The 15226-nt window shown below is 42.1% G+C and overlaps 1 protein-coding gene across 5 annotated transcripts in view; it reads right to left on the bottom strand.

Annotated features, from left to right (window-relative positions):
* The window catches only part of LOC105467301 (zinc finger and AT-hook domain containing), a 344890-nt gene that overhangs the window by 268797 nt on the left and 60867 nt on the right, over nt 1-15226 (bottom strand). The window contains exon 1 of one of the 5 annotated variants that reach the window (XM_071067787.1): nt 4905-6720. The exons of the other annotated variants lie outside the window; for them this stretch is intronic. The gene's annotated coding sequence lies outside the window, so the exon portion shown is untranslated. Of the gene's footprint in view, nt 1-4904; nt 6721-15226 lie in introns of those variants that run through there. 5 annotated transcript variants of the gene reach the window in all.

Here is a 15226-nt window from a genome sequence, read left to right as displayed (position 1 = left end):
CACATACCAAGCTTGTGAAATACATTTATAGAACTTGTAACTGTGAAGAACAAATTTAGGTAAATCATGACCTTCAGGTCAGCTGTGATGGAATCTAGGCCACTTGTTTTTCTTTGTTCTTATTTTGAGATAATCTTTTCCTCCCTATTTTAACAGCCCTGTAATTTTGTGTATCTAATTCCTTTTTTATTATAATGAAGCCATCATCATCATATTACAGTCTGAGTAGACCAAAGATGTAAATTAATCTGAAGAGTCTCTGGTCTCTGTCTTTTTTTTCTTTTATCCAACTAGCGTGGATACTAGTTCAATTAAGGGATTAACAATTTTTAATTGTTCAGTTATTTAACTTGTCATATCAACCTTAAAGAACTCTATTCTTCAACTTGTCCATTGTAACACTTGATTGATATCTGGCTGAAGAGCTAGAAAACTTACTTATGAAGCTTTGGTCTTGATGAAGTCCAGAATTATTGAAATGTGGATAGCAAGAATCAAAGCTTATCCTGAAAATAAATGTGCACAGTTTGTTCAGCTAGTTAGATCTGTCCATTATATCAGAAATACCTGGGGTTTCAGAAATATCTGGGGTTTTGGTAGTTTTTAAAGTATTTTTTAATTTAAGATATATTACTTAGACAAGTGCATACAATTTATATGTACAGTTTAACATATGGTTGTTAAGTGAAGACCCAAGCAATCATCCCCCAGGCCAAGAAACAGAACATTAAGAGCACTACAGAGGTCCTCTTTCTATTCCTTGCTATAATAACAACCCCCTCCTTCCACCCTCCAGAAGTAACCACTTGCCCTTTATAGTAACAATTTCCTCACTTTTCATTGTAGGTTTATTGCCTGAGGATGCATCCCTAAACTGTATGTATTTGTTTTACTTGGTTCTAAACTGTTTAAAAATGGAACTGTATTGTATTATTCTTTTGAAACTTAATTTTTTTCCTCAACATTTCAGATTCATCACATTGTTGCATTCAAACTGAATTGCTTATTTTCCTTCTGTCATCTACGGTATGAATATACCATATCATGGGCATTTTGTTTGTTTCTGGTTTTCGGTAATTACAAAAAACAAATGTTGCTTTAGACATCCTTTTACACTTATCTTAGTGAATGTACATATGCATATCTCTAAAAAACATGGAACGTTCAACTTCACTACACAACGCGACACCGTTTTCCACAGCAAGTTTACTGATTCACATTCTTATCATCAGGATTATGAGTTACTAAATCTCCACATCCTAGCCACATGCAGTATTGTTAGTCTTTTTAATTTTTACCAATCACAGATGTGTAGTTGTATTTTGTTATAATTTTAATTTGCATTCTCGTGATTAACACTGATGTTGAGCACTTTTCATAGGTTCTTTGGCCATTTGAATATCTCTTCTTGTGAGGTACATGTTCAAGTCTTTGCCTATTTTTTCCTATCGGGTTTTCTGCCTTATGTATTTTTAATATTTATCATATATTCTGTATGCTAGCCCTTTTAATCTATTTCTTGTTCAGAAAAAAAAAAAAAGTGCAGCCTACTGTCAGTGCTCATTTCTCGGGGCAAATGAGAAATGGGTTAAAAAATTATATATGTTACAAATGTGTCCTCCCACTCTGTGGCTCGTATTTTAACTCTTTTTGTGGCATCTTTTGAATAATGGAAATTTTAAATTTTACTATAACCAATTTATAACTTTTCCTTTGTGTTTAGTGTTTTTTTTATCTACATAAGATGTCTACTCCAAAATTACTAAGATATTCTCTTACACTACCTTCAAAAGCTTAGTATTTAGCCTTTCACAGTAGATCTTTGTCTTGATCCATTCAGCTACTGCAACAATACATCTTAGACTGGGTAATTTATAAACAAGTGAAATTTACTGCTCACAGTTCTGAAGGTTGGGAACTCCAAGATCAAGTTGCCACCAAGTTTGGTGTATGGCGAGGGCCTGTTCCTCATGGACAGTGCCTTCTATGTATTCACATGGCAGAAGGGGCAAGGGAGCTGAAACCTCATTTATAAGGGCATTAATACCACTCATGAGGGTAGAGCCCTCATCAATCACCTCCCAAAGGCCCCATTTCCAACACCATCAGATTGGGTATCAGGCTCCAACATATGAATTTTGGGGGGACACTAACATTCAAACCAAAGCAGTCTGTAATCCACTTGGAACTGATTTTACATACAGTATGAGGAAGGAATAAAATCTCAACGTTTCCAATATGAACAATTTCCGGTTGTTCCATTATTATTTATTACAAATGTTATCCTTTACCTACAGCCACTTCTGTCATAGATCAAGCCCATGTATGTGAGATCTAAGTTCTCTATTCTGCTTCACTGGTCAATTTTTATTTTATTATATTTTTTCCCTTCATTTTCTATACTCTAGAGGAACTACTTGCAGCCTGTTTTTAAAATCTTTGCATAAATACCACATCATCTTGATAGCTAAAATACTGTAATGTATCTTGATATCTGATAAAACAAATTCTCCTACATTTTTCTTTTTCTTCAAAAAGTAGCTTCTCAAATTCTACAAAATAAAATCAATTGGAATTTTTATTGGGGTTGCGTCAAATCTACTGATTAGTTTGGGAGGAACAAACATTTTTAAAATAGTCATTTTTCTATCCATGAACATGGTATAACTCCTTTATTTGGCTATTTAAAAATATCTCTCAGTAAGTTTTAATTTTTCACCTTTTGAGGACTTCTGCATCTTTTCATAGATTTATTCCTAAGTAATTAATGCTTTTTAAATTATATTACGATTGGTATCTCTTTTTAAATTCTACTTTTAACTGTGTTTTTACTGGAATAGAGAAATACAACATTTTTTGTACACTGGTATTTTTGTTATCAGTAATAGTTTAGCTGTAGTTTTTTGGATTTTTTAATGCATTTATAATAGCATCTAAGAAAAATGACAGTTTTTTCATTACAACTCTTGTGCCTTATATTTATGTGTCTTCCTTATTTCACTGGATAGGCCCTCCAGTACAACATTGACTAGAAGTACAGACTTGCTCCTAATCTCAAAGTGAAATCTTTTTTTAAAAAAGTAATTATTTATATATTTTAAATGGCAAATTAAAAAACTGTATATATTTATCATCTAAAATATGTTGTTTTGAAATATGTAAAGCTGGGCACATTTGGTGCATGCCTGTAGTCCAAGCTACTCAGGAGGCTGAGGTGAGAGGATTGCTTGAGCCTGGGATGTTGAAGTTGCAGTGAGCTGTGATTGCACCACGGCACTCCAGCCTGGATGACAGAGCGAGACCCTGTCTCAAAAACAAACAAACAAAATGTATATATATACATTGTGGAATGGCTAAATCAAGCTAATTAACATATGCACCAAAGGAAAATCTTTTAATGTTTTATCATGTAGTACAAGATTTGCTGAGAATTTTATGTTGATATGTTTTATCAAATTAAAGGAGTTTCTTTCCATTTCTAGCTGCAAAGGAGATACATAATGAATGTCACCTAATGCTTTTTCTGCAATAACCAAGATGACCATTTAATTTTCTTCTTTAGCATGTAAATGTGGCAAATCACATTATTTTTAATAAATATATTTTTATTTAACACTTGCTAAATACTTTTTTTTTTTTTCAGGTTCCAGACTGAAACAATTAACTGCAGCAGGAAAGAGCAGAACATGGGTGGGTGGGACCTGAAATATACCTACTCAAAATGACCAAACAGGGTTTTGAAACTTCCCTCCCACTCTAAGTGCTGCAAGGAGGCTGTAGTTGAGTTGGGATTCAAGTGGTCTGAAAACAGGTTCCCATCCTGCTAGCACTTTTCAATGGGTTCAGGGGGCTCCAAGACCAAGTGCTGGGGAATCCTAATGGACAGATAACATCAAGCACAAAGGTCCTCAGCAGGTTCAGAACCCTTAAAAGTGCAAGATCAGGACACCATTTAGGATACGTGGGTTGGGACAGGAGGACGGGAATTGACAAGAACAAGGCAGAGACCCAGTCCAAAACTTGGACAGCAGCATGAACTTGTGACCAACACCGGAACCACAGTAAAATGTGAGTTATTAGAATGGAACACTACATCAGAATCTGAAAAACAGTAAAAATGACCCAGAGAGGTGTAATTAGAGCTACTTAAATCTCTTATCTCACATGAGGATTGATTTTAGGAGCTGGAAGTAGGGCTGTACTTGCAAAGACAGATCAAGTAGCACCAGGTGGGGGAATGTGAAGGCAGTTGGGGACTGAGATAGACTGGGCTGCCTGAAAAATTTAAAATCCCTAGAAAAGGAGACCTGGACATGGTTTGAAGCTCAGACCTGGAAAAAATAAGAGAGAGAGAAGTAGCATGAGTTTGGTTGCATTAGCCTAACCCAACTCTTTCCAGAGGAAGCTGATTCATTCAAAGCCCAGTGCTACAGAAGACCATTTCCCTCAATAAACTATGAAATGAGAACATGTCCCTTGCACACCAGGGAATCCACATGGCTCATGGTAGACTCGATACATGTTTTTTGAATTCTTGAACTAGCTGGAGTGCCCTGGGCACATTTCTTTTTTTCTCTTCACTCTTCAATTTCTTCCTCTACCAAATGAGGATCAACTCTAAGATCTTCCTTAACTTTGTCCTCCTTCATTCCTAGTACTTTGTATTCTTTCAGGCCTTCATCACTGCTCACTTTTGCAGATCTCCTAGTGGGGACCCTGGCTTTCTGCCTTGCCCATCCCACACTGCTGTCTGAGCTCTCTCTAACATCTTAATCTATGTTACTCCTTTCCTGAAACCTTTCAAACACCAGCCTCTGTGGGTCAAAAGTCCAACTCCTGAAACTGCCACAAAAGGCCCTACACGTGCCAGCCTCTGCAGTCCTCTCTTCTGTCCAGTGACTTACCTCACATGGCACCCTCGCCCTTGAACCATCTTGAACAACTTAGAGTTCTCCAGATGTCTCTATTGACCATTATTGTTCTATAAAATGAGGATATTTACAAGACTGTCATGAAAAGCAAGTAAGAAATGTGGAAACAAATTCTAAATGATCTATTTAGATAACTAATTATCTAATAACATCGCAAATATTAAGACTGATGGATCCTGAGTGTGTAAGTCAGCTTAGGCTGCTATAACAAAATCCCACAGATGGGGTGGCCTGAACAAAAGACATTATTTCCCACAGTTCTGCATGGTGGAAAGTCCAAGATCAAGGTACTGGCAGGTTTGATGTCTGGTGAGAACTCACTTCCAGGCTTGTGTACAGCCATTGTTATGCAGTGCACTCACATAGCAGAGAGGGAGGGCGTGCACGTGAGCCAGCATGCATGTCTTCTGGTGTTTCTTATAATCCCATCATAAGGGCCCTGCCCTCAGGACTTCCTCTAAACCTAATTACCTCCACAAGGCCCCATCTCCAAATACCATCACATGGGAGGTTAGGGCTTTAACAGATGAATGTGGGGGTGGGGGAAGATATAATTCAGTCCATAACACTGAGCAAAGGGATGATGGTTGATAGCTTTTGGTATCCAGTGTCTTGCTCCAGTAGAGCACCTATGGTAACAGGAAGTTCGTGTTCAAAACAAGGCATTCTGTGTGTAAAAAACTACCTATTTTTTCAGGAGGCTGAGGCGGGAGGATCGCCTGAGCCCAAGTGTTCAAGGTTACAGTAAGGTGTGATCACACCACTGCACTCCAGCCTGGGCTACAGAGTGAGTCCCTGTCTCTAAAAAACAGCACAAAACCAACCAACCAAACAACAACAACAGCAACCAAAAAAACCTACATATTTTGAGGGGGTAGAGGGAAGGTGACAGAATAGAAGAGAAAGTTGAGGATTGTTGGGAAATTAGAAGGGAGAGACAGGCAAAAGCCAGTTCATGGAGGAGTCCTGTATTTACCAAAAAAGGTGAATTATAACTCATGACTGTAAAGGTAAACTGAGGCTGGAGCCAAACCGGGAACAAAGACACAAGGCAAATGGCAGTGAGAATGGCCTTTATTAGGACTCGCGGGCGAGGTTCCTCGGTCCAAAGGTGCGGGCTGAGGAAGTCGCGCTGAGGGAGGAGGGTAGGGGCTTTTTTATAGCCCGAGAGGTAGGGAAGCTGTTTGTACAAACAGGGCCTGGTGGGTCTTGAAACTACTAGGGCAGGAGTTGAGTAAGGGTCATGAGGAAGGGGTATTTGGAAACTGTTAACTGAAACTGCTGTTTACAAACTTGTGGAATGCAGGTGAGCTGCAGGTCATGGGGGAGTGTGGTTGCCCAGCCGGAACCTCTGACGTATGCAAGTCTGCGGGTGTGTTCAAAGAGGAAGGGAAATCTCGAACAAAGGACCTGCTACGCCGGGTGGCGCCGCCATGTCGGGTCTAGATCCCTGCCTAACAATGACTAGGATCATGAGGAAACAGATTCACTGACACACTCGCACATCATTGGCTGTTAGCTTTAAGAGCTATTTAAATTCTCCCCCTAATGATCTTACTTTTGGGAATTTATCCTAGGAAAATAATCCAAAAGATCAGGAGAGGTATGTGTCCAAATACATTTATTACATTATTTATGATGATAAAAACTGGATGTAACTCATATTGGAATAGTTAAGTAGTTACTAGCTAAAGAGTTTCTGAATGAACCAATAAATGCTTGTTGAGTATAATGTGACAATGAGAACAGTGAAGTCCAGGTTCACAGAATGGAAAAATCTATGAAGTAAAATAAACAAAATATTAAATTATAGCTATATAACACTACAACTATATAAATACAGTGAAAAAACAGACAATACTAGAAGTAAATATAGATTAAAATGACAACAGACTATTTGTTAGTGTGGCGTAATCATGTGCCACTAAGACACTACGCTTAAAAAGACACTGCCTTTTTGAAAATGAAAAAACAACCAGTCCTGCACAAGGTAATCTGGCTGGTCTGTCTGCAGCACAGCCTCACAAAGTAGCCTTTGTTTGTCCCAGCCTGAATCAACACTTGGCTTTCAGTAACACAAGTGAATTGACGAAATATTTGGGGTCAATATAGTGGAAAGAAGTATTTGTTTTATAATGAAGCCCAGAACAATGGTCACTGGGGAAGCAGGGTGAAAAAGGAAGAGGATTTGAACTGCTAAATGAACTACATGCTCCAGGCCAAAGCATCCATTATCGCCTACAGGCACGATGAGAAACAGAGTCCTTGTGAATAAATAAACCGAAGGGAACATAAACCATCAGATGATGCCCGAGCGGAACTGTGTTTACCCTCACTTAGAACGAATACTGAGGAGAAAGAGAAGCAGGTTATTTGGCAACAGTTATGACATTACTGAATTTATAGCTCATCTAGTCATAAGTTTCCTCAAAGGAGAGTTGTCAAATTTCAGAGCTGGATAAGGGGACCAAGGTCAAAAGGGGTAGGTGATTAGGCCAAGGTCATCCAGTCAGTAGACAGCATGGAATACAAACATTGGCTGCCGATCACACAGACTGCATGTCCAACTCCAGGACTGCCCCTTCCCAGCTACGTCTTAATCAAGCATTCCCTCAAACAGATATTAAGACAACATGTGTCTCAAACAAGTCACTCAGTCTCGCCTGCTGCCAATTTTCTCACCTGTAAAATAGTACAAGGCTGCTGCTGTGGTCCTCTGTGACTGTCCACCCAACTCACCCTTCTTCAAAACACCCGTAAGAGCCATCTGTCACCAACCCTCAGCCCATGGGCTCTGAATAGGCCCCGAGCCCATGAGCACATCATATTCTCAGGGACTTGGGTGCTGGGTCAGGAAGGGTGTGGGACCTGATGAGAGGTGCTGAGGGGTGAGATCTCAGCAATGACAGAGGATGCAGCAAGTCCTTTTCCCCACTGACTTGAGCTGCTGTGACCTCCATCTTGGCCAACACAGGCAGTCAAAGAACAGAGCCAAGAGATGGGAGATGGGGAGCGTGGGTCTCGGAGATAGCACAAAAATCCCAGAACCAAGTTATTCCTGAAGCCAGCCTTACCTTTTTGGTTGCTGAGCCAATAGATTCCTTTTTTCCTGTTGGTGTTTGTTTTACGTAAGCAAGTATGAGGGTTTTTTCCTTTCATTTTTTATTTCAAAAGCTTTTTGGGGCCGGGCACGGTGACTCGCACCTGTAATCCCAGCACTTCGGGAGGCTGAGGCAGGCGGATTGCCTGAGCTCAGGAGTTCAAGACCAGCCTGGGCAACATGGTGAAGCCCCGTCTCTACTAAAATACAAAAAAAAAAAAAAAAAAAGCCAGGTGTGGAGGCATGTGCCTGTAATCCCAGCTACTCAGGAGGCTGAGGCAGGAGAATTGCTTGAATCTGGGAGGCAGAGGTTGCAGTGAGCCAAGATCGTGCCACTGCACTCCAGCCTGGCAACAGAGCAAGACTCCATCTCAAAAAAAAAAAAAAAAAAGCTTTTGTGGCATAAGTGTATTTTGGTTACATGGATGAATTATATAGTGATGAATTCTGGAATTTTACTGAGTTCTTTTTTGCTTAGGATAGTTGGATTTCCTGCCTGGTGTGGTGGCTCATGCCTGTAATCCCAGCACTCTGGGAGGCTGAGGTGAGCGGATCACCTGAGGTCAGGAGTTCAAGACCAGCCTGGCCAACATGGTGAAGCCCTGTCTCTACAAAAAATACAAAAATTGTCTGGGTGTGGTGGTGTATGCCTGTAATCCTAGCTACTTGGGAGGCTGAGGCAGGAGAATCACTTGAACCTGGGAGGCGGAGGTTGCAGTGAACCGAGATCACACCATCGCACTCCAGCCTGGGTGACAGAGCGAGAGCAAGACTCCATCTCAAAAAAAAAAAAAAAAAAAAAAAAAAAAAAAAAAAAAAGATAGTTGGATTTCCTTTCACCTGCAAGCAAAAGTTTCGGAGAATCATCTCCCTTACGGAGAGAGAATACAGGTACAAGGGCCCAGCCTAACACCTGGCACAGGGTAGTTATTTAACAAATGTTGACTTCACTTTCTTCTCCGTCTTCCTTACTGGGATTCCATCTCTTTTTTCTTTGTTTCTTCTTTCTTCACCAAGTTTCCTCCTTCCTTTAGGGCTCTATCCCTACTAGTCCTCATTTCCTGGAAGCACAGAGATAAGCAGCTTTCTCCTCCTCCTTGTAAAACTCTGCCAGCTAAGACTCTGGCATAAGCCTCAGTGACCTCTACTCTAGACCTCAATATCCCTGGTGCACACTTCTTTGAAATTAGACCCCATTAATTAGAACTCCTCACACTCATACAATATTTTATCATGGACTCTCACCTCCAGATTCTCATTTGGTTTAACTTTAGCCACGTGCAGAGGCAGGACAAGGTGTTCTTACGATCATAACCATTACTCAAATGAGGAATCAAATGTTCAGGAACGTGTCATTACTTGAACACAGTTACAGAGTGAGTAAGTCTGGGAACTGGGACACAAACACAGGTCCCAGGGCCAAACTCATTGCCCTCCCCGTTCTCCAGCCTGGTGCTGTTTCCTTCATTTAGAGTGAACACTCACATGCAGCGGATGCTGTGGGGCTCCACCTCCAATCCCTCTTCAGGGCCGACGCCCTCCCTCCAGATGCTGGGCACACTGCCTGCTGATTCTCACAGCTGCACCCCTCTCTGGAACTGTGGTCAGTGGCGGGGGCTACCCCATCTGAAGTTATGCTCCCTCCTAAGGGGCAGCCCAGGGCCAGTGACTGACCCCCTTGCTTCAATTTAGGACAAGTGAAGGGCCAACACTGCTCCAGAGCTCCCTGCAGGATCCTGAAAGCTGCCAGGTTTGGGACGCCTGGAGTGAGAAGCAGCTCCATGAGCGCAGTTGCTGTGCAGGCTGCTCTTCCACTTTGGCCACAGAATCCAGCAGATGTGAAGGTATGTAAAGCCTCTATGGCAGGTAGGAATGCTGTGAGTGGAGGCTTTGGGGTGAGAAAGGCCTCAATAACAACCAAATCACAAGTCAGCTTCTCCCTCTGCCCATTCCCACCTTCCTTCCTTCCTTCTTTTTTTTTTTTTTTTTTTTTTTTTTTTTGAGACAAAGTCTCACTCTTGTCACCCAGGCTGGAGTGCAGTGGTGTGAAATGGACTCACTGCAACCTCCGCCTCCCAGGTTCAAGCACTTCTTCTGCCTCAGCCTCCCAAATAGCTGGGACTACAGGCACCTGCCACCACACCCGGCTAATTTTTGTATTTTTAGTAGAGATGGGGTTTTACTATGTTGGCCAGGCTGGTCTCAAACTCCTGACCTCAGGAGATCCGCCCACCTCAGCCTCCCAGAGTGCTGGGATTACAGGCATGAGCTACCACATCCGACCCTTCCTTCCTCCTTTAGAGGCATATTTCCTGAAGCACTTGAGTAAACTTTCTGCATTCTACTCTCCAGCTTAGAGTCTGTTTGCAGGGATTCCTGTCTAAGGCAGTTGGTAAGAGAAGCGATCCTAGGAAGCACACTCTAAAATGGGATTTTTAGGGATGAACTACTTGTTGGCCAGCTGGCAGTGAAGATTCCAACACTTGTGGTGGGTGGGGTATTGGCAATGTCCCGCTGTCACTGGCAGTGAATTGGGATGGGACACTGGTGACAGGGGACATGCTCCTGTCTCCTCGTATACCTCTGGCACTAGAGAAGAATGTTACCTAAAAAGACAGTGCAATTGAGGGCTGTTGCAGGGTACCAATGATTTGATGGAGAGAGAAAAAAACAGACTCAGGATAAGTGGCAGACATGCCATCCTGTTTTGCTGGGGTGAATTGTAGCAGATATGTCCTGGGGCTGGAGCTGCCAGTGGCAGTGGCTGCCTCCTGGTGATGCTGATTTCTCTCCCTAATACAGTCATGGTCCCAAGGGGACCAGAGAGGGCAATAGCTCTCTTGGCAATTCAGGTCTGCATTATGGCTTTGGTTATTGTTCCTGGAAGCTCAACAGAGATGGATTTCTTCAACCCTTTCAATGATTCTGCAACCCACTGCTGATCAATCTGAAGTCAAATCTTCTGATTTCAAAACCTACATTCTGTCCTCAACACCATGTGACGAGTAGGAGACTTGGGATTCCACTAACCAAAATGAGCTAAATCAAGGAAAGGAAAAAGTATTGCAGTTGCAGGGATAAATGAGTTCAGTTTTAGACATAGGAGCTTGATATTACTAGTAAGACAGCCTGAGACCATCCAGCAGAAATGTGACGGGGATTGGCTCTTATTAGCCTGGGGCTGGGAATGTAGATTTGGAGTTCTTTGCTAGAAAGCATGATCCTGGGTATGATCCCCCAGGATGAGTGTACGAAGAGACCAGGACTACAGGTGAGAAGAAAGATGCAGTGGAAGAAACAAAACAAAACAGTCATTTGGGAATAAAACACTTGGGTTCAACTCTCCACTTTACCTCCTACTAGCTATGTGATATTGGGCAAATTACTTAACCTCTCTGTGCTTGGTTTAAGAGTGAGCACTGAGCATCTTGCTCTCCTGGCTACAATCTTTGGTTCTGTTTTGGGGAGGGTAGAGGAGGCTTATTGCCTAAACTTGCTGTCCCTAGGTGTTCAAGACAGAAATAAAAGAAAGACATGGAATGGAAAAGCTGGTTCTCCTCTTACTGGGAGACAACTTGTCTCTGACAACATATCAGCAAATGTGTTCTTATATCTCATTGGCCAGGGTTGGGTTACAAGACCAGCCTTAGTTGCATGGGGGGCTGGGAGAGCAAATGTTCCATCAAGGATTCCTTTGACTGATATGGATCATGATCCATCCTGATCCATGGCACACCACTGCCCCAAATAAAAGCATGATGTGGTGTTCCACTGGTGCTCCACCTTGGTGCTCCACCTCAGGGCACCAGTGATATAGTGCTCCACCTTTGGGGCAATGATGTGCCATGAATCATGATGGATCCAGGATCCAGGATCCACGGCACATCACTGCCCCAAATAAAAGCAGTCATGTTAGCAAGGGAGAAGGGACTGACTATTGGAGCGACAAACAACATTGTCCATCAAAACTCATGAAAATCATTCTTTAGGGAAAGGTATAAATTTTGAATGCTAGAATTCAGACACAAGGCAGGACTCATCAATAGAGGAGATGGCTTTACCAATGCTATAATATATTTATATAGCACTATAAAGTTTATGAAAACGTTCACAGGTTCTTATTTGACCCTCACAACAGATCTGGGAGGTAAGTCAAATTTCCATTTTGTAGATCCAGCAAGAGGGACTCATAAATCATTAAGTGAGAGAAGGGTCAGGCCTCATCCTGGGCCAACATTCTTCCAACTGAGCCAGGTAGATCTGGGACCCCCACGAATAGGCAGCTACCTTGAGGTAAATCCCAGGCTACCTCTTCTTCCACCACTGAAAGACCTGGAACCCCAAGATTACTATTATCTGGGACATCACAATTCTGAACAGTAGTAAATTGCTAATTCAATATTGATAGTTTATAGCAAATCAAACCTTTGGTAGAGGGAGGATGGTGATATTGAAAGAGAGTTGTGGTTTAGTATATGACCATAGGCAAAGAACATGATTATTCATTTAGGAAAAAAAATCAAGAAACAGACTGAAGAGTTTGAGGAAACTCTACAACTGAATCCATACTTAGAATTGAATTTTCAAAACAAGTTCCCAGCTGGGCGCAGTGGCTCATGCCTGTAATCCCTGCACTTTGGGAGGCCGAGGCAGGTAGATCACCTGAGGTCAGGAGTTCGAGACTAGCCTGGCCAACATGGTGAAACCCCACTTCTACTAAAAATACAAAAATTAGCTTGATGTGATGGCAGGCGCCTGTAATCCCAGCTACTCAGGAGACTGAGGTAGGCTAATCGCTTGAACCTGGGAGATGGAAGTTGCAGTGAGCCAAGATTGCGCCACTGCACTCCAGACTGGGCAACAGAGCAGGACTCCATCAAAAAAAAAAAAAAAAAAGAAAAGAAAAGAAAAAAGAACGAACGAACGAACGAACAAACAGCTTCCCATGGATTATAAGCAATGCAAAATGCTAAAGAAACATCCATAGGGAAGAAAGCCAGAACCAGACCATTGATTTGGTTAACACAGCTATTCTATTGGCAGGCCCAGATTACAAGGGATTAGAGTGAGCGAGGACTGCCCTTATCTCTTGTTGGAGAATCATTTAGGAATCACCCAAAAGACTAGATAAAATTGTCAGTCCTCTCCCAAATATTGGAGAAGTTGCAGGAGTGGCGGGTGAGTGGGGGTGTGAGTGTGCATATTTCTCAAGTACCTACAATGTGCAAAGCAGTACTAAATGCTGGGAGGAATAAAAGTGTGAATAAAAGTATCCATTCATTGATTTATTCAGTAACTATTCATTAACAAACATTTATTGAGATGTCTTACATGTGCAGCACTGGGCTAGGTTCCAGGGATACTACTCAAAAAGCAGTCTAATTGGTGAAGGGAGGAGGGGGATGGGATTACAGTGAGAACATACAAGAATTTTAGATAAACATCTGATCAAGGCTGTAAGACAGGTGCTAACTGTTGTAAATACTAAGGGGAAAAATTCCAGCTGGATCTGAGATCCAGGAGAGGCTTCCTTCCTAAGTAAGATGGGAATTGAGCTTGGTCTTAAAGGATGGTTAGGATTTTGACAGTACAGATGAGCAGACACCGGAAGGGATCACATATTACAGTCTTTCCTGGTCTTTTATCTTAGAGGAGACAAACTGCCTATAGCAAATGTCAACAATGCACACCACTCTCCGTAGTGAGATAAAGAGCCTGGTATGCACAGAAAGCCCTGATCAGTGTGTCTCAAGCTCAAATCATTGTACTTTATCCTTTCCACTCAACAAATACCTGTTGAGCCCCTACTATGTGCTGAGCACTGCATGAGGCACTGAGGAGACAACTGTGAATGATACAGGCACAACCAAGACCTTCAGATGACTGAGGGTATGATGGAGGGAGACAGAGCAAGCATTTGTGATACATGCATCTAAAGTTATGAGAGTGGAAGAATGAGGGTTATGGAAGCACATAGTAGGGGAGCTTAGTCCAATCTGGATATTCTGTGCAATAAATCACAACAGGCTGGGCATGGTGGCTCACGCCTGTAATTCCAGCACTTTGGGAGGCTGAGGCTGGTGGATCATGAGATCAAGAGATTGAGACCATCCTGGCCAATACGGTGAAACCCCGTCTCTACTAAAAATACAAAAATTAACTAGGTATGGTGGCAAACACCTGTAGTCCCAGCTACTTGGGAGGCTGAGGCAGAAGAATCACTTGAACCCGGGAAGCGGAGGTTGCAGTGACCCAAGATTGCACCACTGCACTCCAGCCTGGTGACAGAGAGAGATTCCGTCTCAAAAAAAAAAAAAAAAAAAGTAAAATAAATTAATCACAATAATAAACACTTATTTTTTAACAATAAGTCATAATAATAAGCACTTATTTTTCTCAGTTATCAGCCCATGATCTTCTGGGGAGCTCCACTTCAGGTCGCAGGTTGGCTAAACTTGATTCAAGGTTCATATTAGGGTCGGATCCCCTCCACATGTCTTCACATTTTCTCTGGACCAGCAGCTATTCAGTTCTCTCTCTCTCTCTTTCTGTCTCTCTCTCTCTCTCTCTCTCTCTGTGTGTGTGTGTGTGCGTGCGCATGCACGCGCATATGTGTGCTTTCCACAAGACCACAAGAGGCCAAGCCAAACTTCTCAAATACGTTTAAGGCCTTTGCTTGTGGCCCATTTTACAACACTCCATTGGCCAAAGTAAGTCATGAGCTAAGTCCAACATCAAGTAGGTGGAGACATATGCTCCACCTTCTCTCCTGTACAGCAAGGACACAAATCAGAGGGGCAGGAAATAACTAGGAACAATATCCTATCTACCACATCATTCCTGGTCTCTACAAACCCCTCTTAATTGTCACCCATTTCTTTGCACCTCTTTAAAACAAAATATCTGTGACAGAATTGTTTGTATCCACAGTGTCATTCATTCAGCACACTCTAAGCAATCTTTCTTTCCCAACCTCCAGCTGACACTGCTCTTGTCAAGGTTGCCAATGGCTTCTGTCTTGTCAATGGTCAAATCTAACCTTAGCCAACTTTCAGGAGAATCTGACACAGTTGATCTCTTCATCCCTTTTTGTAGCCTTTCCTTGTTTGGCTTTCAGACACCATCACCTCATGATTTTCCTGATTTCACTGGCCTCTTCTATTGTTTGCTAGTTTTTCTTTTTCTGACTTCTAAA

The sequence above is a fragment of the Macaca nemestrina genome, chromosome 8 (assembly GCF_043159975.1).
Source record: "Macaca nemestrina isolate mMacNem1 chromosome 8, mMacNem.hap1, whole genome shotgun sequence".
Lineage (NCBI taxonomy): Eukaryota > Metazoa > Chordata > Mammalia > Primates > Cercopithecidae > Macaca > Macaca nemestrina.
This window is presented reverse-complemented; position numbering and strand designations above follow the sequence as displayed.